The following is a 24227-nucleotide window of genomic DNA, read 5'->3' on the forward strand; positions in this document are numbered from 1 at the left end:
ACCCATTCTCCAATTGATAGTTAATGTGTATAAACAGACAATTTTCAAAGTAATTGAAGCTGTCTATATTCATGAGAAAAAATATTTTCAATCATTATTGTTTAGAGAAAGGCATTACAATGACTCTGAGTTACCACCCCAAACCTATGAGATTGCTAATAAAACAGAAAAGAAAAAGAATTTCCATATTCCAAGGAATATGGAAAAATTGAGACACTAATGCATTGTTGGTGGAGTTGTGAACTGATCTAACTATCTGGAGAACAATCTGGAACTATGATTTAAGAGCTATAAAATCACACATACTGCTTCAGGTGAAGTTAAGAAAAAAAGCAGTGGTAGTGATCCTGATCTCAGATCAAGTAAAAACAAAAATTGATCTAGTTGATCTAAAATTATCTAATAAAAAGATAAGGAAGGAAACTGTATCTTGCTAAAGAGCACCATAGATAATGAAGCAATATTGGGGCTGCTAGTTGGTGCAGTGGATAGAGCACCAGCCTTGAAGTCAGGAGGACCTGACTTCAAATCTGACCTCAGACTCTTCCTAGCTATGTGACCCTGGGCAAGTCATTTAACCCCAATTGCCTCAGCAAAAAAGAAAAAAAAAAAGAAAAAAAAAAAGGATAATGAAGCAATATCAATATTTTTTTTAAGCTTAAATAACAACTTTATTAAATGAGTAAAAACACATATAAACATGGGGGGGAAAATGGGCAAAGAAACCAGAGGTAAAGACTATAAAAGAGACTTTTTTTTTTTCTTATCACTGGAGGGAGACAAGCAAGCCATAAGCTACTGGTGCAGCACCAATGAGTTATTTGAGTCTGGGAGCCTGGCGTGCCTGGATGATTTAGGAAAGGAGGGGATCTCCTGAGCCAGCCTCCAGCCAGCCTTGAAGCAGCACTTCTCTGTAAAGGTCTATTTCTCTGTCTGTCACATCCCACAGGTTTCCCAAGAACAGGGGGCAGCCTGCAGTCATGTACTTTAGAACAATGCCAGCCCCTTCCAGGTTCCCGTGTACAGCCAGTGCAGCACTGCTATATCCAAACAGTAAGGCTACTGCTCGGCAATTGAGCTGCTGAATTGCTTTTCCATCCAGGAAGGAGGCACCAACCCCATGTCCTGCATAAATATATAGATCATGCTCTGTCAAGGCTGCCTGAACCTGTTCTTGGTTTGGGGCCTCACCAACCAGCCCCTTCCAGCCAGCCTCACTGCAAAATCTGGCTCGGAATAGATCCTCTGAAGCAATATCAATATTAAACATATATGCATCAAGTGGTACAGCATAGAAATTCCTAAAGGAGAAGTTAAAGAGAAGAAATAGATAGCAAAACTATACTAGTGAGGGACCTCAATCTTGCTCTCTCAGAACTAGATAAGTCAAACCACAAAATAAATAAGAAAAAAGTTAAGGAGATAAAAAGAATAGAATGTTAGAAAAATTAGGTATGATAGATATTTGGAGAAAATTAAATGGAGACAGAAAGGAGTACACTTTCTTCTCAGCAGTTCATGGAACATATATAAAAATTGACCATATATTAGGACATAAAGATCTCAAAATCAAATGCAGAAAGGCAGAAATAGTAAATGCATTTTTTTTCAGATCATGATGCAATCAAAATTACATTCAATAAAAGGCCAAGGGAAAATAGACCAAAAAGTAATTGGAAACTAAATAATATAATCCTAAAGAATGAATGGGTGAAACAGCAAATCATAGACACAATCAATAATTTAATCCAAGAGAATGACAATAATGAGACAACATGCCAAAATTTGTGGGATGCAGCCACAGGGCAGTAATAAGGGGAAATTTTATATCTCTAAATTCTTACTTGCATAAAATAGAGAAAGAAAAGAGCAATGAATGGGGCTTGCAACTAAAAAAACTAGAGAAAGAACAAATTAAAAAACCCCATTCAAATACCAAACTTGAAATTCTAAAAATAAAAGGAGAGATTAATAAAATTAAAAGTTAAAAAAAAACTATTGAATTAATAAATAAAACTGAGTTAGTTTTATGAAAAACTAACAAAATAGATAAATCTTTAGTAAATTTGATTAGAAAAAGGGAAGCAGAAAATCAAATTGTTAGTCTTAAAAATGAAAAGAGAGAACTTTCCACCACTGAAGAGGAAATTAGAGCAATAGTTAGGAGTTATTTTGCCCAACTTTATGCCAATGAATTTGACAACCTAAATGAAATGGAGAAATACCTAAAAATTGTCCAGATAAATAGAAAAGGAAATAAATTACTTAAATAGTCCCATTTTGGAAAAAGAAATAAAACAAACTATTAATCAACTCCCTAAGAAAAAATCCCCAGGACCAGATGGATTTACATGTGCATTTTACCAAACATTTAAAGAACATTTAACTCCAATATTATATAAACTATTTGAAAAAATAGGGAATGAAGGACTCCTACCAAGTTTTTTTTATAACACAGACATGGTACTGATACTTAAACTAGATAGGACAAAAACAGAAAAAAAAATTATAGTCCAATCTCCCTAATGAATATTTGTAGAGGATTGCAGGTATTGGGGAACTCTGAGAAAAGTATACTTAAAGCAAAGATACTTATAGCAGGGTGTTAACTCAGTGTGATTGATGAGATGATGGTTCTCTAGTTCACATATACTTAGTACTTAGTATGGTGATGTAATGGTATACTCCAGAGAGACTCAAGTGAGAGTGTGCTCGAGCTCAATTTCAGACTCCAGACTCCAGAGAGATCTTCGAAAAAGCTAGGCCAAACATTACAAATATTGATATAAAAATCTTAAATACAACATTATCAAAGAGATTACAGAAAATCATCCCCAGGATAATATCCCATGACCAAGTAGGATTTATACCAAGAATGCAGGGCAGGTTCAATATTAGGAAAACTATTAGCATAATTAACTTTATCAATAACCAAATTAACAAAAACAATATTATTATCTCAATAGATACAGAAAAAGCATTTGATAAAATCCAATACCCATTCCTATTAAAAACACTAGAAAATATAGGAATAAATGGACTTTTCCTTAAAATAGTCAGTAGCATCTATTCAAAACCATCAGCAAGTATAATATGTAATGGGGATAAACTGGAACCATTCCCAAAAAGATCAGGGGTGAAACAAGGTTGCCCACTATCACCATTACTATTAGAAATGATAGCTTTGGTAATAAGAGAAGAAAAAGAGATTAAAGGAATTAGAGTAGGTAATGAGGAAACCAAATTATCACTCTTTGCAGATGATATGATGGTATACTTAGAGAAGCCTAGAGAATCAACTAAAAATTATTAGAAATAATCCACAACTTTAGCAAAGTTGCAGGATACAAAATAAATCCATACAAATCATCAGCATTTTTATACATCACTAACAAAATCCAACAAGAGATACAAAGAGAAATTACATTTAAAATAACTGTCTATAGTATAAAATATCTGGGAATCTATCTGCCTAGGGAAAGCCAGGAACTATATGAGCAAAACTACAAACACAAATCAAGTCACATTTAACCAATTGGAACAATATCAAGTGCTCTTGGATAGGACAAATGAATATGATAAAGATGACAATACTACCTAAACTAATCTATTTATTTAGTGCTATACTAATCAAACTCCCAAGAAACTATTTTATTGATCTAGAAAAAGTAACAACAAGTCATCCAATCCATTTGGTACTAACTGAGAAATAGAGCAGTTTAATCAGTGAAATAGATTAGGTTCAAAAACAAAATAGTCAATGACTGTAACAATCTAGTGTTTGACAAACCCAAAGACCCCAGTTTTTGGAATAAGAATTAACTATTTTTAAAAAACTGCTGGGAAAATTGGAAATTTGTATGGCAGAAACTAGGCATTGATTCACACATATATCAAGATAAGGTCATGATCTAGACAAAAACAATGATATTATAAACAAATTAGAAGAACATAGGATAGTTTACCTCTCAGATCTGTGGAGGAGGAAGGAATTTGTGACCAAAGAAGTAGAGATCATTATTGATCACAAAATAGGTAATTTTGATTATATTAAGTTAAAAAGGTTTTGTACAAACAAAATTAATGCAGACAAGATTAGAAGAGAAGCAATAAACTGAGAAAATATTTTTACATTCAAAGGTTCTGATAAAGGCCTCGTTTCTAAAATATATTGAGAATTGACTCAAATTTATAAGAATTCAAGCCATTCTCCAATTGATAAATGGTCAAACGATATGAACAGACAATTTTCAGATGAAGAAATTGAAACTATTTCTAGTCATATGAAAAGATGCTCCAAATCACTATTGATCAGAGAAATTCAAATTAAAACAACTCTAAGATACCACTACAAAACTCTCAGATTGGCTAGAATGATAGGAAAAGATAATGATGTTGGAGGGGATGTGGGAAAACTGGGACACTGATAAATTGTTGGTGGAACTGTGAACAGATCCAACCATTCTGTAGAACAATTTGGAGCTATGCTCAAAAAGTTATAAAGCCATGCATACCCTTTGACCCAGCAGTGTTTCTACTGGGCTCAATTCCCAAAGAGATCTTAAAGGAGAGAAAGGGACCCACATATGCAAAAATGTTTGTGGCAGCCCTTTTTGTAGTGGCAAAAAACTGGAAACTGAATGGCTGCCCATAAATTGGAGAATGGCTGAATAAATTGTGATGTATAAAAGTTATGGAATATTATTGTCCTCTAAGAAACAACCAGCAGGATGATTTCAGAGAGGCCTGGAGAGACTTACATGAACTGATGCTAAATGAAATGAGCAGAACCAGGAGATCCTAATACACAGCAACAACAAGACTATACGATGATCAATTCTGATGGATGTGACTTTCTCCAACAATGAGATGATTCAAACCAATTCCAATTATTCAGTGATGAAGAGAGCCATTTACACCTAGAGAGAAGACTATGGGAATTGATCCTCACTCTTTCTGCCATTATTTGTTTGCATTTTTTATTTCCCAGTTTTTTCCTTCTTGATCTGATTTTTCTTGTGCAGAAAGATAACTGTATAAATATGTATACGTATATTGGATATAATATATATTTTAACATATTTAACATGTATTGGACTACCTGCCATCTATGGAAAGGGGTGGAGGGGAAAGAGAGGATAATTTAGAACAGAAGGCTTTGCAAGAGTCAAAGTTGAAAAATTACCCATGCATATATTTTGTAAATAAAAAGCTTTAATTTTAAAAAAATTAAAAATAAATAAAATCACACATATTTGACCCAGAAATGGCCTGCCCAAGGTCACAGTGGTAATAAGTAGCAAAGCCAGGACTTGAAGAATTCTAATCCCATATTCAGTGGATTTTTTTTTTCTTATATACCAGGTTATATGGGGAAAGAAATAGTGATATGTAATCACAAATAATAAAGACTATGGCCCTTTACATCAGACACATTTCCAAACATGCTCAAAAATGTTATCTCCCTCTCTCTCTCCCTCTTCTTCTCTCTGTCTCTCCCTCTCCCTGTTTTTCCTTCCCTTTGTTCCCCCATCCCATCCTCTGTGCCTTTCTCTCTCTTCCCGCACTCCATTTTCCTTCTCTCTGTCTCTCTCTATTTCTCTCTGTCCATGTCTTTCTCTGTTTCTCTGCCTCTGTCTCTCTTTCTATTTGTGTGTATCTATCTCTGCCTTTCTGTCTGTTTATCTGTCTTTCTTTCTCTTAGCTTTACTAAAAGACAAACCCCTCACTTGCAGATATATACAGATTCCAAAGGCTTTTACATATAACATAGACATCTCTAAAAAACTGACCAAACATACCCAAGGCACCTTTGGTCATGACTTTAATGTTGATAGATAAACTGAAAATATTCATTCATGTTTAGTTATATCATTAACAGACCAAGTCCAAGTGTCCTTCAAAAATTGGGAGATATGTGTCTTGCCTTTTCCCATCAGACCAGAAGCTCCTTAACACTGGTATTACATGAAGAAAACCTCTCCAAGCTACCTCATAGTTCAGACTGATTAGGGCTAAATTCAGTTAATAAATATTTACTCACAACCTACTCTTTGGCATTGTGCATTGGAAATATAAAACCAGGCAGAAACAAACAGTCCCTGCTGTAAAGAAGCTCATAGTCTAGTGAAGGATCCACTTCTCTCCTCTCTTTGACCTTCCATCATGTCATAGTATCAGAGGCTACAGGGATAATAACTAGTTCTAGCTTCAGAACTGCTATGTTCTATGATTTTAACATTATTTGTATGACCTTGGGCAGACCTCTTAACTTCCTTAAACATTAATTTCCTCATCTGTAAAATGAAGGGGTTGAACTAGATGCACTCATATCTTTTCTATGTCTAAATCTATGCTCCTAAGTTTTTGTTCTCCCAAAGTTAGGAAATCTCCAGACTTGTCCCCTCGAACATCAGTTAGAAGGCCACCAATGGACAAGACACAGTTTGATGGATAGGGAGTGCTGAGATCCTGGTTAGTGGAACCAAAAGTGGAGAAAGTAGGACACAGGACCAAATGACACAAATGGGCAAGTCCCTTTTTGTTTCTTACAGGCTTTCTTAGTACTTTCAGTAATGCCTATACTTAGTAGCAATTTCCATGTAGATAAAAATAAATGCACATACCATGAAGGTTCATGTATCTACCATAGATATTCATACAGCATAAGCCATTTCTATGATCTTGAACTCTGAAATTCTTTGTTTGTGACTTGCCCAGGGTTACACAGCTAGAAAATGCTAGAAACAGGATTTGAAATTCCATCTTCTTGATTCTGAGTTCAGCACTCTTGTTGATTTTGTCACTTAGCTACTTCAATGTAAAGTAGAAAATACTCCCAAGGGATTTATATATTCTGGAGGGGGAAAACTGCATATACACAAAAACTTTTGATACAAGGAAGAGCAAAAATTGCAAATGAGAGATAAGGGCAAAGTTTTATAATAAATAATAAATAAAGGAATAAAAATAAATTTCATTTGGAGAGTGAATGCTTCATAGAGGAAATGGGAACAGAATTCATCCTTGAAGCAAGAGAGTGCAACAGATATATATGAGGCAAGGAGAAAAATCTATTCTAAATATTGTGGAAGATTTAAGCAAAGACATGAAGAAAGGAAAGACAAAGACAGTAGTTGGGAAATAGTTCAGTGTGTGGACAAAAAAATAGAGGTAGAATTAGATTAAAGATTTTTCTAATTGGTCATAGATTTGGTACATATGGATGGCACAATGAATAAGAAAGCTAGATTTAGAATTAGGAAGATTTGAATTCAGATCTTCCTTCAGACACTTACTAGTTGTATGACACTGAATAAATAATTTAATCTCTCCAGGCTTTATTTGGAAATTGGTATAATAATCTATCTAACTAGATAATTATAAAAATAACTTTGCTAAACTTAAAGCACTGTATAAATGTTACCTATAATAGCACTTTAAAGGTCAGTTAGGAGATTTTACATAATTACGTATATGTAACCTATATCAAATTGCTTAACATCTAACTGAGGGAGGAGGAAATTTGGTACTCAAAAAATTTTTTTAAATAAATGTTAAAAGTTTAATGCTATAAAAAAAAATAAAAGTCATATAGTCCACCCCTATCTAAATTATAAATGTCATCTGCAACAATCCCAACAAGGAATCATCCAATCTCTATATAAGAAGCTCCATCCAGTATAAGGGAACTCACTCTTCTGTGAGACCATTCTACTATTTTGAGGTACCGCTAATGGTTAGGAAGTTTGTTTATACTAATTTTACCTTAGGTAGTGTGAAATAGTGGGCTGAATCCGAGCCTTGGGTTCAGAAAAATCAAGGTTCAAATCCTCCCATCCAAATATGTCATCTGTGTGACAATAGAGGGAGAGAAAAGAAAAGGAATAAGCATTTATGAAGCATCTACCAAGTACTAGGCATTGTGCTAAATGCTTTATAAATATTATCTCATTTGAGCCTTATAACAACCCTGGAATATAGATACTATTATGAACCCCATTTTACAATTGAAGAAAGTTGAGGCAAATCAAAGTTAATTGATTTATTCAAGAAGGATCACACAATTTGTAAGTTTGTGAAGATTTTAATTTGGGGCTTCACAATTTCAGGTTTAGCACTCAAACTACCCCTGGCTGACTCAATGGACAAATCATCATCTCTCAATCAAATAACTCTTTAAAGTCATAAGTTATAAATTGGTTGTTAATCTGCATTAGTAGAGAGAATGTCTATATCTGAAATTCTCTACATCTATGGATCCTATTTAGCAGTTCACAAATCCCTTAGGAATTAGCAACTATGGTTTAAGGGTTCATGCTAAAAAAAAAAAAAAAAAAAAAAAAAATTAAAAAAAAAAAAGCAATAATTGTAGAATAGTATGAATAATATATTAAATTTCCCTAAAGGTTCATAACATTTTGGGACCATGCAGAATAACTCTTCCAAATGACATTTTTTCCAAATATTTGAAGAATGTTTCATGTGACTTTAAAAAGTTATCTGATTTAATATGTATGGGAATGCCTGCCATCTAGGGGAGGGGGTGGAGGGAAGGAGGGGAAAAATTCAGAAGGGAGTACAAGGGATAATGTTGTAAAAAAAAAAAAAAAAATTTACCTATGCATATGTACTGTCAAAGAAAATGTTATAATTATAAAAATTAATTTAAAAAATTTAAAAAAACTTTTTAAATAACTTAATAATTAATAACTTTAATAATTATTTAAAAAAAACTTTTTTTTAAATAAAAAAAAAGTTATCTGGCTGAGAGTAAATTACTTACCTATTGTGCTCTAAATCACTATTGATCAGAGAAATGAAAATTAAAACAACTCTGGGATACCACTACACACCTCTCAGATTGGCTAGAATGATAGGAAAAGATAATGAAGAATGTTAGAGGGGATGTAGGAAAACTGGGACACTGAAACATTGTTGATGGAATTGTGAATACATCCAGCCATTCTGGAGCACATTTTGGAACTATGCTCAAAAAGTTATTAAACACAGTTTGATTACCCTTTGATTCAGCAGTGTTTCTATTGGGCCTATATCCCAAAGAGATCTTAAAGAAGGGAAAGAGACCCACATGTGCAAAAATGTTTGTGGCAGCTTTTTCATAATGTAAAGAAACTGGAAAGTGAGTGGATGCTCCTCAGTTGGAGAATGGCTGAATAAGTTATGGTATATGAATGTTATGGAATATTATTGTTCTATAAGAAATGATAAGGAGAATGATTTTAGAGAGGCCTGGAGAGACTTACATAAACTGATGCAAAGTGAAATGAGCAGAACAGAAGATCATTGTACATGGCAATGTCGATATTATAGGACAATCAACTCTAATAGATGTGACTTTTTCTAACAATGAGATGACTGATGCCAGTTCCAATGATCTTGTGATGAAGAAAGCCATCTACACCCATAGAGAAGACTGTGGGAACTGAACTACAGTACTGATTACAACATAACATTCTCTCTTTTTGTTGTTGTTCACTTACATTTTGTTTTCTTACTCATTTTCTTTCTTTTTTTTTTTTTTTTTGATCTGATTTTTCTTGTGCAGCAAGAGAATTGTATAAATATGGTTGTACATATTGGATTTAACATATATTTTGACATGCTTAACATATATTGGACTACTTGTCATCTAGGGGAGGGGGTTGGAGAAGGGGGGCAGGAAATTGGAACATAAGGTTTTGCAAGGATTAATGTTAAAAAATACATATGTTTCGAAAATAAAAAGCTTTAAAAAAAAGTACTTATCTATTGAGTCAGCCAGATTGTGCAGTGGGGATTGAGTACTAAACCTGGAGTATCTCCTTCAGTGCATAGCATTGTGCTAGACACATAGGAGCACACATTTGGAGTTGAAAGGTACATTAGAGTTTATCATGCCCAATTCTCTTCAATTTATAGAAAAGGAAATTGAGACCTAGAGATGTTAAATTCCTTCATGAGGTTCATTCAGCTAGTGAGTTCTGAAAGCAAAATTAGAGTCCATATTTTCCTGTTTCCCAGTCCAGAGTTGTAAACACTAGCTGATTTTTATGGTAAGCATTCAACAAATAATTGTTTATTGGTTTATCCTAGACTGATGTTGCTGAGTTCTGAAACATTAAGATATCTTTAAAAAGAGATAGGAACTGGCATATGATAGGAAAGTCAAATCATCTTCAGCACCTTGAATACTGTGTACTATTGAACTTTGATGGAGAAAGTCTTGGGAATAACTGTCTACCAGATTACTGGCCTTGTTTCCAATTGGAAAATTAAAACCATCATTGAGGAGATCAAACACTGTTGGGAGTGGCTCATTTTCCTAATCAAATACTAACCAACTGCCATTATGGGAAGGTAAACTCGAGTCCTGGGAGTAGTAACATCTTTAGTCTTCTTACAATCCCTGCCCCATCAACAAGTATATAAGAAAGAAACCTATATGGAGATATGACCTGGCATCTGGTTCTGTAAGTATGGTAGCCACAGCTACCAAAGATTCAGATAAAAAAGATTTTACCACCAAAATCCTTGACACTGTCAAATGATTTAACCTCAGTAATTGTTAAGATTTTATCAGTGGGAATGTAAAAATACTACATTATGATCTGCTTTGTCATTGCATACTAAGGATCATGGGACTTGTCCATCTGACTCAGAATTGAATCTTCTTTCTATGTTTTCTTCTTCCTCCCCTCTTCCCCCATTAGAATGTGAAAATGGGGGAGAAATACATTTTTAAAAAAATTTGTATTCCCCAAAATTGGCACAATGCTATGTACACAGTAAGCCCTTAACAAATGCATTTTCATTCATTTATTCTGAGGCAAAGATTGCATTTCCAGTCTCCACCTCTACACACTTCCCCAAGATTTCTGAAAGGCAAGCAAGGTCAATGGATAAAGAACTAGGTTTGGAATCAGGAAGTTTCATGTTCCTGAGTTAAAATCAACTTCAGACACTTAATAACTGTGTGAATCCGGGCAAATCATCTAACTCTTTTGCCTCAGTTTCCTCATCTGTAAAATGATCTTCTGAAGGAAATGGAAAACTACTCCAATGTTTTTGGCAAAGAAAATTCCAAATAGGGTCATAAAGAATCAAACACAACCAAGATGAATGACCAGTAGACACAATTCCATTAGCCACTCCACAAAACAAAACAAAATAAAAAACATGAAAAAGACATTTATCAGGTTCTAAAAGCAACAGGATATTATCAGAAACTTGTAGGAATCATGTTTAGACTATTTTTGTAGAAATCAGACCTGTCCTTAGTTTGCTTTCCTTCCCCCAGTTTCCTTGTTTGAATCAAATACAAGTAAAGCATACTCACAGGGAAGTACAAAAAGAACAAATGAACTACAAAATCAATACAAGGTTCTTCCAGAAATGTAAGGGTAATTACGTCACAGAGGTTGAGAATGGAAGGAATTTCAAGAAGAGATATCAGAGCCCACCAGGATAATTAAATTTTGTTTTCAACAAGAACACAAAAAACACCTCACTTATCCTTTGCCAAAATCAAATAAGTTAAATTTCAAAAGAGCACTTAATTACCTTTTCAAACAACATTGCATCAATTCCAATAAAAGTGCTAACAGGAAAAGCTCACCATGTAACTATGGGGAAAATAGTTATCATAAGTATTTATATAAGTCTCATGAGGAGACTTCTAACTTGGGATTTGCAAAAAGCACCAGGAATTCTCTTGATAACAAACAAGGATAAATGTATTGTAATATGAAGTTCTGAAAATCCCACTTTGGGATTGTAACCATTAAGCTTTTTACTTTAAGCTTAGGGTTGCTGCTGCTGTTGATGATATGAATGATAATAAAAGAAAAAATAGCTCTTCTATTTCATATAAAATTTGGGGTGAACGACTAAAGAAAGAATATTTAAAGAGAAAAAACAGAATAATCAGAACTGTATTACTATTGTACTATTACCAAATTAGTCATAGTAAAGCTATTGCCAATAAGACAAGTTTACCAAGACAAAGAAAGGTTAAAAATATGAAGTTATATAATAGGTTCATTCACCCACAGAACTTGATATATCATTGCTCTTCTATTTTTGTTCTTTTCTTATTTTCTTGTTCTCAGCACTTATTGCCTGCTAACCAACTCATAATATAGCAAATGGTATCACGGTTACTTACTACCTTGCTTCTCAGGCAAACCCACCTTTTGTTACCTCTCCTCTTTCCCCCTTTTTCCATGTTGGCAAGTTAGAATTTCTAGGAGACCTGTTACTACATCTCACTATTCTCAGGATCCTGAGTGTAAGATTTGTCAATAACTATTGCTACTAATGTTTTAACTCATGAGTCCCCATCAGAATATTTCCTATGAAATAAATCATCTACTAATTTTAATTAACATTGACTAAAGTATTTACTGAAAATGCAAGTCAAGAACTATACCTGCTGCCTTTTTAAATAAATTCTGCTCCATAACTTGGCTTACTATTATTTAACCTCCCCCTACACAGGGATTTCTCCTTTGTCTTCCTCCCTTACTCTTTGCTTCCCCATTCATCTATCCCTCCCCGCTTATTTCTTTATAGATTTTGAAGGGTGCTCTACTCTTCATGATACATATGTAATGTTGCTTATTGAACCCATTCCCAATGTAAGTAGGTCTTCACAACTATAAGACCTCCTCCCCCTCTAATGCCTCTGTGACTATTCTTATCTCTGTACCTCATTTCTGTAACTTGATTACTATTTTTACCTTACTTTGCCAATATTTCTTTTGAGCTTGCACTATTGTTGATATAAATCTTAGACATAAAGTATCAATTTCCCATGTAAAAAACAACATAAGCACTTTGTCCATGTTTAAACAATTTGTCTAACAGATTTTTCTTTAAAATTGTTCTTTTGATATTGGTTTTTATATGTTAATTTTTTTTATTAAGTTTGTGTTTAGTTGAAAGAAAGTCTTGAAAATCCTCAAGCTGTGAATGTCCATTTTTTCTCATTCAAAATTATAGATAATTTTGCTGGAGATGATGTTTTTGGCCACAACTTGTCTGTAGATATGTGGTCTTTTATTGTAGTTATTGTTAAATCTTGTACAATTCTAATTGTAGCTCCAGCATATTTGAATTGTTGTTTTTTTTTCTTGTTTCTTTATCATTTTTCTCTTTAATCTAGAGGTTTCAAAATTCAGCAATAATATTCCTATTTGTCTTCCTCAAAGGATCTTCCTGAAACAATGATTAGTGGATCCCTTTCATTCCTACCTCCCCCCACATTCTTTCACTCCAGGACAATTTTCTAGGATTATTTCCTGCATTATTGTGTCAAGATTCTCTTTGTGACCACAACTATTCTTATATTTTTATCTTCTTGATATTCTTCAGATCTGTTGGTTTTCTTATGAGATATTTCACATTCTGTCCTATTTTCTCATTTTTTAATCTGCTTTGTTATTTCTTGGTCTCTCATAGCTTCACTAGCTTCCCCTTGTCTGATTCTAATTTTCAAAGTTATTTTCATCTTTGTGACTCTGTAAAAATCTTATTTTTCTTGGATGGTTTTAATTTTTTTCACTCAGATCAGGAACCCCAAACCAAGAGCATCACCATTAAATAATGTGGTTTTTTCTTTCCTATTTACCTTTTTATGCTTCTCTTGAGTCTTCCATTTGAAAATCAAAATTTCTCTTTAGTTCTAATCTTTTCAATAGAAATGATTGAAAGTTTCCTGTTTCATTGAAGATCCATTCCACCCTTCACCCCCATCTATCTCATTAGATAATTGATTCTTGGTTATAATCCCAAGATGTTATTCCAGACTTTCATCAATCCTACAATCTTTTATTGTAGAAGCTGCCAGATACTTGGTAATCCTGACTATTTCTTCTTGATACTTAAATTATTTTCTGGCAGCTTGCAATTTTTTTCCCTTGACATTGTAGTTCTGAGTTTTGCAACATTTCCTGGGGTTTTTCTTATGTAATCTCTTTCTAGAAGTGATTGATGGATTACTATTTCAATGACTATTTTGCCCTCTAGTTCTTATATATCAGTGTAGTTTTCCTTAATGATCTCCTGAAGAATGCTATCCAGGCTCTTTTTTTTTTTTTTTTTTTTTTTTTTTTTTTTTTGTTTTTGTTTTTTGGTCGTGGTCTTCCAGCAGAACAATATTTTAAAATTATCTCCAGGATCTATTCCAAGTTGGCTGTTTTTTTTTTTTTTTTTTAATGAGATATTTTGCATTTCCTCCCATTTTCCTATTCTTTTTAGTTTAATCTAATTTAGTTTATTGATGTATCATAGAGACATTAGCTTCCATTTATCTGATTCTAATTTTTAATGGGTGATTTTCTTCAGTTAGCTTTTGCATCCCTTTTCAAAATTGATTAATTCTATTTTTTCAAGATGTTGTTTTCTTCAGTGGATTTTTTTTTCCAATTTGGCCAACTATAATTTTTAAGGAATTGTTTTCTTCAGTTAATTTTTGACTTTCCTTTTCCAAGCTGCTGACTCTCTGGTTGCATACCTCCTATTTCTTTTCCTAATTTTTCTTCTACCTCTCTGTAAGAGAGAAAGAATAAAATTCTTTATGAGCACTTCCAAGAAGCCTCTTTAGGCTTGAGACCAATTTATAATCACTCTTTGTGGTTTTGCACATGGATATTTTGTGCTCTTCTGAGTCATTGTTTTGGTCTCCCCTATCACCATAGTAGTTTTCTATGGTTAAGATTCTTTTCCATTTCTTGCTCATTTTCTTTTTTCTTTTTTTTCTATTTTGTGACTTTTAAGGCTGAGCTCTGCTTCTGGGATAAAGGAGACACTGTCCCAAGCTTCTTGTGACACTCTGACACTTGGTTTTGAGTACAGGGATTCCTTGTATTTGGTGTCTTGCTCATAGCAGAGGGTAGCCCTATCTGCTTTCTCCAGGCAATAACCTGGTGACTCTTTGCTTTCTGCACTGGGACTGGAGTCTGCCCCACTGCAGTGCTCTGCTACTGAGTCAGTACCAAGGGTTAAGATCCTCTCACTGGCTTTTCTGGACACAAACTGGACCTACACCCTTTTACCCCCATAAGACTGACCTTTTTTGAATTCCTTCTAATCTATCTTGAGCTGGAGAGTGGTTTCATTCCATCAAATTCTGTTCAGAAGCTTGGTTTGATGTAGACTTCAAGGAAAACTGGGAAAGCTCAAACAGCTTCCTGGATTCACTCCACCGTCTTGGCTGTGTCCCTGGAACTCCTTATGCTAGGCTTTTAGAAAAAAACATATTTCCATATTTGCCATTTTGTGCAAGAAACATCAGATTTAAAAATGCAAAAAAAAAAAAAAAAAAACCAAGCAAAAAGGTGAAAATATTATGTCTGGATTTATATTTGGTTCTCATAGTTCTCTCTCTGGATATGGATGGCATTTTCCATCCCAAATCCATTTGAATTACTTTGAATCACATATTATTGAGAAGATCCAAATCCATCATAGTTGTCCATAACATCATCTTGTTGTTACTATGTACAATGTTCTCTTGGTTCTTCTCACTTCAGTCAGGAACAATTCATGCAAATCTAGGCTTTTCTGGAATCAGCTTGTTTATCATTTCTTGTAGAATAATAATATTCTTTTAATTTCAAATACCATATCTTATTTAGCCATTCCCCAACTGATAGACATTCACTCAATTTCCAGTTCCTTGCTACTACAAAAAAAGACATTATAAACACAAATCACATTTTAAATAAATCATTCTAATGTAGAATGACAATTTGTAGTGAACATAACTCTTTTATGATATTTTGGGGATACAGACCTAGTAGTGATACCGCTGGATCAAAGGAGGTTTATGGCTCTTTAGGCATACTTCCAAATTGCTTTCCAGAATGGTTGGATCATATCACAAATCTACCAACTCCCACATCCCCTCTGACATCATTATCTTTTCCTGTCATCTTAGCCAATTTGAAAGGTATAAAGTGATACCTCAGAGTTTTCTTAATTTGTATTTTTCTAATCAATAGTGATTTAGAGCATTTTTTCATATGACTAGAAATGAATGTCAAGCATTTGTTAATCCTCACATATGACATTTCCCCTTAACTCAGGATCTTTTAAATGAATATCTCCCCTGCCTGGAATGCTTCATCTCTTTTTCTCTGAGTTTCCCTCACCTTTTTTTCAAGAATAAATTTTTATTTTTTAATTATGTTCTTTCCCGATCCTCACTACAAACACACACACACACACACACACACACACACACAGACGTTACACACACACACGTTACACACATATATAAAAACATACACATATATGTATGTGGGAGGTGTTTGTGTATTTATATAATAATTATTTGCATGTCTTCTTCGAGAGACTATATTTTTTTTGCATTTCCTTGTATTTTTATGATTAACAAGTATTTACAACAAGTATTTACTGAATGTAATTTTTATTGAATCATGGTCTGAAAAGAAATGTATTCAGTAATTTTGTTTTTCTAAATTTGTGAATTTTTTATACCCATGATCAATTTTTGTGAAAGTGCCATATATAGCTGAGAATATGTAGATTTCTTTTTATTCTCATTTATTATTCTCAAGAGGTCTATAATATCTTATTTTTCTAAAATTTCTATTTATTTTCTTAACATCTTTCTTATTTATTTTATGACAAGATTTATCTAGGTCTGAGAGTCTGCGGTTCCTTAATAGTATAGTTTTACTATTTCCTGCTATAAGTCTTTAAAGTTTTCCTTAAAAAATTAAATTCTATGCCATTTGATGCATATCTGACACTTAATCTCTCTGTACATTCAAGTAGGGCCTGTCCATATAGTCCTAAAGACTGATAGAGTCAAAAAACAAATCATAGAAACAATCAATCATTTTACTAAAGATAATGGCAACAATAAGACAACATACCAGAATTTGTAGGATGCAACCAAACCAGTACTTGAGGAAAATTTTATAACTCTAAATACTTGTATTAATAAAAGAGAAAAAGGAACGAATTAATTAATTTGGCATATAACTTTAAAAAATTAATATTATGCCTTGGTAGAGGTGATAACATGCAAAAGAATAGATATGGAAGGTAGAGTATTATCTGCATGAAAGAGAATGTAAGTTAGTATAACTAGATTATAAAGTATATGGCAAAGAGCAAAATGTAAAATTATTAGAAGTATAGGAAAGAGCCTACAGTACACCTAGTTACCCTAACTTCTCAGTTTCTCGGTGTATTCTCTTCTACTTTTCTCTTCTACTCTATCTCAGCCACACAAAAATGACAACTCACATGAGGACTCCCATGTTTTGAAGTCTAAATTTCTTTTATCTATACACCATCTTTTATCATTCCATCTTTTCCTATGCCTAATGACTCCTAATCTTCATCCGCAATGTGATCTTCATTTTCTTTTTTTTTAAATGTATTTATTATACTAATTAGAAAATTGCCATGTGCCCAGCAGAACATTGGAGAGGATTTGAAATATATAACAACACTTTTCTATAGGTTATTACTTCAGTTTTGAATCCTTTCCCTTCTCTATCTTGACACCTTGGTATATCAATTCAACTTTACATTCTTCTCAGTTCTCAAATCCCCATTCTCCTAGTCACTGTACTTAAAAAAACTCGGATACTAGGTTACTCATATAATTCATTCATCATCTTTAATTTCTGTTGAAGAATATTGTCAAAATGAGCTAAAGAAAAAAATCATAGAATCATGCCAATTAGGGGTATTACAAATATACTTTATCCAATTTCAACTTGGCCTTCACTGAAAAAAGATCATTCCATTACTCATAAAAAATTCACTTATCACACATTCCACAGATGTTACAAAATTTTCATTTCTGCTCAATTCTCCTATATACACCACATTTCCTCATTCTCTTAGCTAAGGATGTTGCCTTGCACTTCACTGGAAAAAAAAAAAAAAATTAGTGCATTCCTTCTTCTTTCCTCCTAATCTCAAATCATTCAACTACCTCCCTTCCCCTTCTAGTCTGAAATAAAGAGACATTGTTCTTCTCAACATGGCCAGCCCCACTATATGCATTTTTTATGTCATTTCCTCCATGTCTTCAGCAAACTGTCCCCACTATCATCTCTGCTCTCTCTTTTATCTTCAGTCTCTTCCTGTCTACTTTTTCCTACCCTTCCTACAAATACATTCATGTGTTCCCCATTTTTAAAAAATTTCCTCATTTGATTCCTAGCTATTGTTCTATATGTTTCATTTCTTTCTTGGCTAAACTCCTTGAAAAACCTGTCTATACTTGCAACCTCCCCTTCCTATTTTCTCATTCAATTTTAAACCCTTAGTAATCTTCCCAGGTATCAAAGATCTAATTTGTCAGATTTAATGACATTTTGTCATCCTTATCTTTCTTTTTCTCTCTACAACATCTGACACTATTAGTCATCTTCTGTTCTAGATATTTTCCTCTCTTAAGGCTTTTGTTGTTGTTGTTCTTTCCTGGTTCTACCCCTATTTATCTGAATGGTCCTTCTCAGTCTCCCTTGCTGGCTTATAAACTTGAATCATACTATTCCCCCATTACTATCCTCCCATTAGTACATGATGTCTATGGGGAAAGTAAATACATACTTAAAGTCCCAGGGTAGTAATGCACATGTGTAGGAAATACATTGTAATTATATTGTAAGTATTTCATTGTAAAAAGTATCAACTGTGATTAATTCAAATACATTGAGAAGATTTTTATGAACTTTGATACATAACAAAGTAAGCAGAGCAGAAAGGAAATTACACTATGGGGGTTCAGCTATGTAGGCTTTCACCTACATAGATATTCTTCTCCCCCAACTGACAGAATCAAAGAATTTTATAGAGTTGAAAAGCACCTTAGCCTCTATCTAAACCAACCCATACCTAAAATTAATTTCCACTACAAGACATATGATAAATGGCTATCCAGCCTCTTCTTGAAAACTCTGCAATCCCAATAATGTGAAGAAAAACAGCCCAAAAAGACATCAGAACTTAAATCAATGTGATGATCAGAGACATGTAGAGAACATGGGCGCGAATTTATCAGTACATCCTAGGAAAGTATTCCCATTGGAAGAGTCAGAAGAAATGCTCCCCTAGAGTATGTCACTGTGCTTGACCCATATTCTATGCTTGCTTATGACTATAACCATTCTTGACCCTTGAGGACTAATTGTGAAGCATATACAGGAAAAAGAAAAAAGTGGTGGAAAAGTTATGCATTGTCAAGCAACACCAATGTGTCAATTTGTTTTTTTTTTTAATTGTAATTCTTTTGTAACTAGGAATTGTTCAGTTGGAGGGAGTTTATTGCAAGATATCATGAATGTCTTTTTTTTTTTTTTTTTTTAAGCATCAATTCAACATTTAAAAAAAACAAACCAATAGTTACCCAACCTGTAGCTACTATACTTCCCACTTTTACCCCTCCATTTTTCTGAGGGTAGGTGAAGGGGCAATAGGTTATTAAATGGTATCCCATAACTTGAATATATAACAAGTACAATATTATTATGTGTTTAATGAAATGAATAATAAACAAAAAAAAAAAAAAAAAAAGGAACTGAGAGACTTCTAGAAGGACAAGGGATATCCCTTAGAGGATAATTTCACTTAGAAAATATCTTTCTTTCTCAGCAACCTTCCCTGCTTTGAGCTGAGTCAAGACAATGAAGCACTAAGTTAAAAAGCATGGCAGGGGCTTTTTATCTAAAGCAGATTTTCCTCAAGCAGCCACTTCTACTACCAGTAGCTTCTATTAATATGTGAGTATAGTTTCTCCCTGGGACTAGGTAATTACTTAGAAAATTTGGAAAATACTCCAGCATGTGAACTTGACCATTGCTTCTTTCTTTATTCATTTGGGATCTCAAAAAAAAACTTTCCTATAGTACAGTTTCTGTAAATTGAACCACACTGCATATGAATTTATTTTTGTTGATTACTGCTATTTTTCTATCTTATTTTCTGGGTCAAGGAGATAGAGTAGGAGTATTGCCAACTATTTTTAGCCATTACAAAATTGACTAAGTTGAGATTGATGATAAGTAACAAATCATAAAGTCTGATGTAGATTGTAATTTCTCACGTTATTGCTTTAGGGAAAAAATTAATCTGCTTATAATCTCTAATGAGTCATTTCACTAATCCATTTTGTGTAGTGATCTGAGGAAAATGAACATGCTTAAATTTTGAATAAAATTCATTTAAAAGTCTCTTTAATGGAGAGTTCTTATAAAAGATCAAATACTAAATCACTGTTTATATTATGACTAAGAAATGTAACTATAATAATTTCTCTACAATATGCATGTTTGTGAAGACAGTGCTTTAGAGGAGAAGGGTAATACTGATCTGCAACATCAGGTTCTTTTAATCTTATGTAGAAACAGTTTTTTTTTTGAAAATCACTAGTAAAAATTTCATAATTTGTATTGCAATTGAGATTATAAAACATTGTTATGTCTCGTTAGTATCAATTTTATTCTTAATGTTTTATTGTTGTTTTGTTTATTTACTGACAATTTCAAGTGATTAAAAGAAAAGAAAATTATACATAGATATTCCTCATCATCAACTGACAGAGTCAAGGAACTTTTAAGAATTGAAAAGTAACTTAATGACTATCTAAAATAACCCATAACTAAAATTAGAAGATACCTGATAAATTAGTCCAGACTCTCTGATAAATTCATCCAGGCACTCCTTGAAGACCTGCAATAAAGGGAAACACACTTAAGACAATCCATTCCATTTTGTACAGCTTCATTATGAAGTTGTTTCTCTCTAAAACTTTGGCACTGTGGATGATGTGCCAGACATGGAGTCAGGAAGACTCATCTTCCTGAGTTGAAATCTGATCTCACATACTAGCATTATAAGTCTGGGCGAATCACTTATTTTCTTTGGCTAAATCCACTTGAGAAGGAAATGGCAAACCACTCCATTATTTTTGCCAAGAAAATCTCAAGGTCATCATTGGCTTGCTATGATCCATGGGGTCATGAAGAATTGGACAAGACTGAACAACAACAATAGTAATATGCTAAGAGGATTATTATTGTTGTTGTTATTGTTATTTTTCTTGACTGAGAGGCAGTTGAGTTGTCTGACCTCCCTCCTCTTCCTCTGCTTCCAATTTATTTCCTTCCCAGTCCACAAGCAACACCTGTGTCAGTATAAGCTGCTTTGCAACTCCTTTATATATTATGATTCACAGTTATGGAGGCTCTCGGAGAATTAACCTGCCCCTTCACTTAGGTGCAGTCCTTAACACAAATTAAACATGAAGTTCTAATTGATAAGGTCTAGATTTAGGGAACAAAATGAGATTAGGGTTTCTGGTGGTCAGGGAGTTAAATGATAAGGTCTAGTGGCAGGTTTGAGGTTCAGAGAACCAAATGGAGAGGTTTGGCTCCCCTGAAACCCCTTGGGATTCGGCACAAGGGTAAGGAGTTTTGGGGACTCTCTTCTGGCGGTGCAGAGGTAAAGAAATTTACAGACCCAAAAGCCTAAATTGACAAAAGAGGTATATTATAGGAATAGGGAAGCAAGATTAGAAATCCTGACAGAGAGGCATAAAGTCTGGTTAGGGAAATAGGTGAGGGTAAAGAGAGGGTGGCCCTGGAAAAAAATGTTCCAGTGGAAAGATCTATAGCTATGAAAAATGGAGTTTTTCACTGAGAATGCAGTTCTCAGTGGACAGAAGGTCCTGGCAGAAAAGGGAGCTGCCAAGTCTATCTGCAAAGACTTTAGTTGATGAAAGCTTATTGTATTGGGTGTCTTGGTGGGGGCTGGGACAACCAGAGTAGATCAGAACCAGTGGGAGCTGGGAGAGCCCAAGTTGGCTCAGACTCAGTGGGGGCTGGGACAAGCCCAGATCTCCTATTGGAATTCAAAGGGATGCTTTTTGACCAGGATTTGTAACTGAATCAAAGGCTCTGGCATCCTGGAAAGACAACTTGTCTGGGGAGGATATGCCTTAGCCTGGAGGGGCTGGGAATCTGAAAGGAATCACAGATCAATAGGAAATACGGTTTCTTAAAGGACTACAACCCTGCTTCTTATCTATTTCTGAATTTATCCTACATTCTCTCCTATTTTACTCCATTCTCTGATGAAGAGGTGGCTTTTTTACTTATCAAGTTCAATATTTCAAATTCAACCCTATCTATCTCTTCCAGAAGATGAATCCTGTAACTATCTCCTTTTAGGCTAACATTTCTAATAGGGCTATCCAGAATATTCCATCAAAAACAACTGCAAATATTCAAAATTCAGTTCATTAAATGAATGTAAGTTGATGTTAAGAACTTGTAAGATGCATAGTAGAGAGAAAAGAGACCTCATGGGAAATGGCTTCTATTTTTTAAATATGAGGCAAGGTTTTTTTACTGAGATGGTAGAGATGAAGTAGAATAGAGACTTGAGGAAAAGGAGGATTGTGGAAAAAACTCAGAATAATTATCATAGGAAATAAATTATAGAATCAATTAATATTGAGTAAAATGAATACTCATCCATTGGGATATTACCACTGTCCCAAACACCACAGAGAAGTTGAAGATGAGAAATGAGGAAATAGGGGGAAGGCATTGGTTTTGCCTATTCATGGAGAAACTGTTTCAATAAAGCACTAAAGTGTTGGGAGAGTCCTTACCATTAGTCCACCCTTTTCAGTTTACAAATAATTTAATTCTTTTCATATTCTGTTTACTAAGTCAGGGAGTAATAATTTTAGGAAAATTTCCACCAACAGATTAGATACAAAGGACAAAAAAGGGTACATCTATAACAATCTAATCTTTGACAAACCCAAAGATACCAACATTAGGGATAAAAATTCATTATTTGGAAAAAACTGTTGGGAAAACTGGAAATTAGTATGGCAGAAATTAGATATGGATCCGCACTTAACACCATATACCAAGATAAGATCAAAATGGGTCCATGATTTAGGCTTAAAAATGAGATTATAAATAGATTAGAGGAACAGAGAATAGTCTACCTCTCAGACCTGTGGAGGAAGAAGGAATTTATGACCAGAGGAGAACTAGAGATCATTATTGATCACAAAATAGAAGATTTTGATTACATCAAACTAAAAAGTTTCTGTACAAACAATACTAATGCAAAGAAGATTAGAAGGGAAGTAACAAATTGGGAAAATATTTTTAAACAGTAAAGGTTCTGACAAAGGTCTCATTTCCCAAATATGTAGAGAACTGACCCTAATTTATAAGAAACCAAACCATTCTCCAATTGATAAATGGTCAAAGGATATGAACAGACAATTCTCAGATGATGAAATTGAAACTATATCCACTCATATGAAAGAGTGTTCCAAATCACTACTGATCAGAGAAATGCAAATTAAGACAACTCTGAGATACCACTACACACCTGTCATATTGGCTAAGATGACAGTAACAAATAATGATGAATGTTGGAGGGGATGTGGGAAAAGTGGGACACTAATACATTGCTGGTGGAGTTGTGAAAGAATCCAGCCATTCTGGAGAGCAATTTGGAACTATGCACAAAAAATTATCAAACTGTGCATACCCTTTGACCCAGCATTGCTGCTATTGGGCTTATATCCCAAAGAAATACTAAAGAGCGGAAAGGGACCTGTATGTGCCAAAATGTTTGTGGCAGCTCTTTTTCTTGTAGCTAGAAACTGGAAGATGAATAGATGTCCATCAGTTGGAGAATGGTTGGGTAAATTGTGGTATATGAAGTTTATGGAATAGTATTGCTCTGTAAGAAATGACCAGCAGGAGGAATACAGAGAGGCTTGGAGAGACTTACATCAACTGATGCTGAGTGAAATGAGCAGAACCAGAAGATCACTATACACTTCAACAACAATACTGTATGAGGATATATTCTGATGGAAGTGGAAATCTTCAACATAAAGAAGATCCAACTCACTTCCAGTTGATCAATGATGGACAGAGGTAGCTACACCCAGAGAAGGAACACTGGGAAGTGAATGCAAATTGTTAGCACTAATGTCTGTCTGCCCAGGTTACTTGTACCTTCGGAATCTAATGCTTATTGTGCAACAAGAAAATGGTATTTATACACATGTATTGTATCTAGGTTATATTGTAACACATGTAAAATGTATGGGATTGCCTGTCATCGGGGGGAGGGAGTAGAGGGAGGGGAGGATAATTTGGAAAAATGAATACAAGGGATAATATTATAAAAAATAT

General features: G+C 34.0%; 1 protein-coding gene across 4 annotated transcripts in view; it reads right to left on the reverse strand.

Moving 5' to 3' along the window:
* Window positions 1-24227, reverse strand: part of IL1R1 (interleukin 1 receptor type 1) — a 73994-nt gene that overhangs the window by 45539 nt on the left and 4228 nt on the right. For 3 of the 4 annotated variants that reach the window (XM_074299740.1, XM_074299743.1, XM_074299735.1), the window contains exon 2: window positions 20668-20721. The gene's annotated coding sequence lies outside the window, so the exon portion shown is untranslated. Of the gene's footprint in view, window positions 1-7767; window positions 7853-20667; window positions 20722-24227 lie in introns of all 4 variants that reach the window. The other variant, XM_074299737.1, reaches the window with a different exon arrangement.

Source organism: Sminthopsis crassicaudata, chromosome 3 (assembly GCF_048593235.1).
Source record: "Sminthopsis crassicaudata isolate SCR6 chromosome 3, ASM4859323v1, whole genome shotgun sequence".
NCBI lineage: Eukaryota > Metazoa > Chordata > Mammalia > Dasyuromorphia > Dasyuridae > Sminthopsis > Sminthopsis crassicaudata.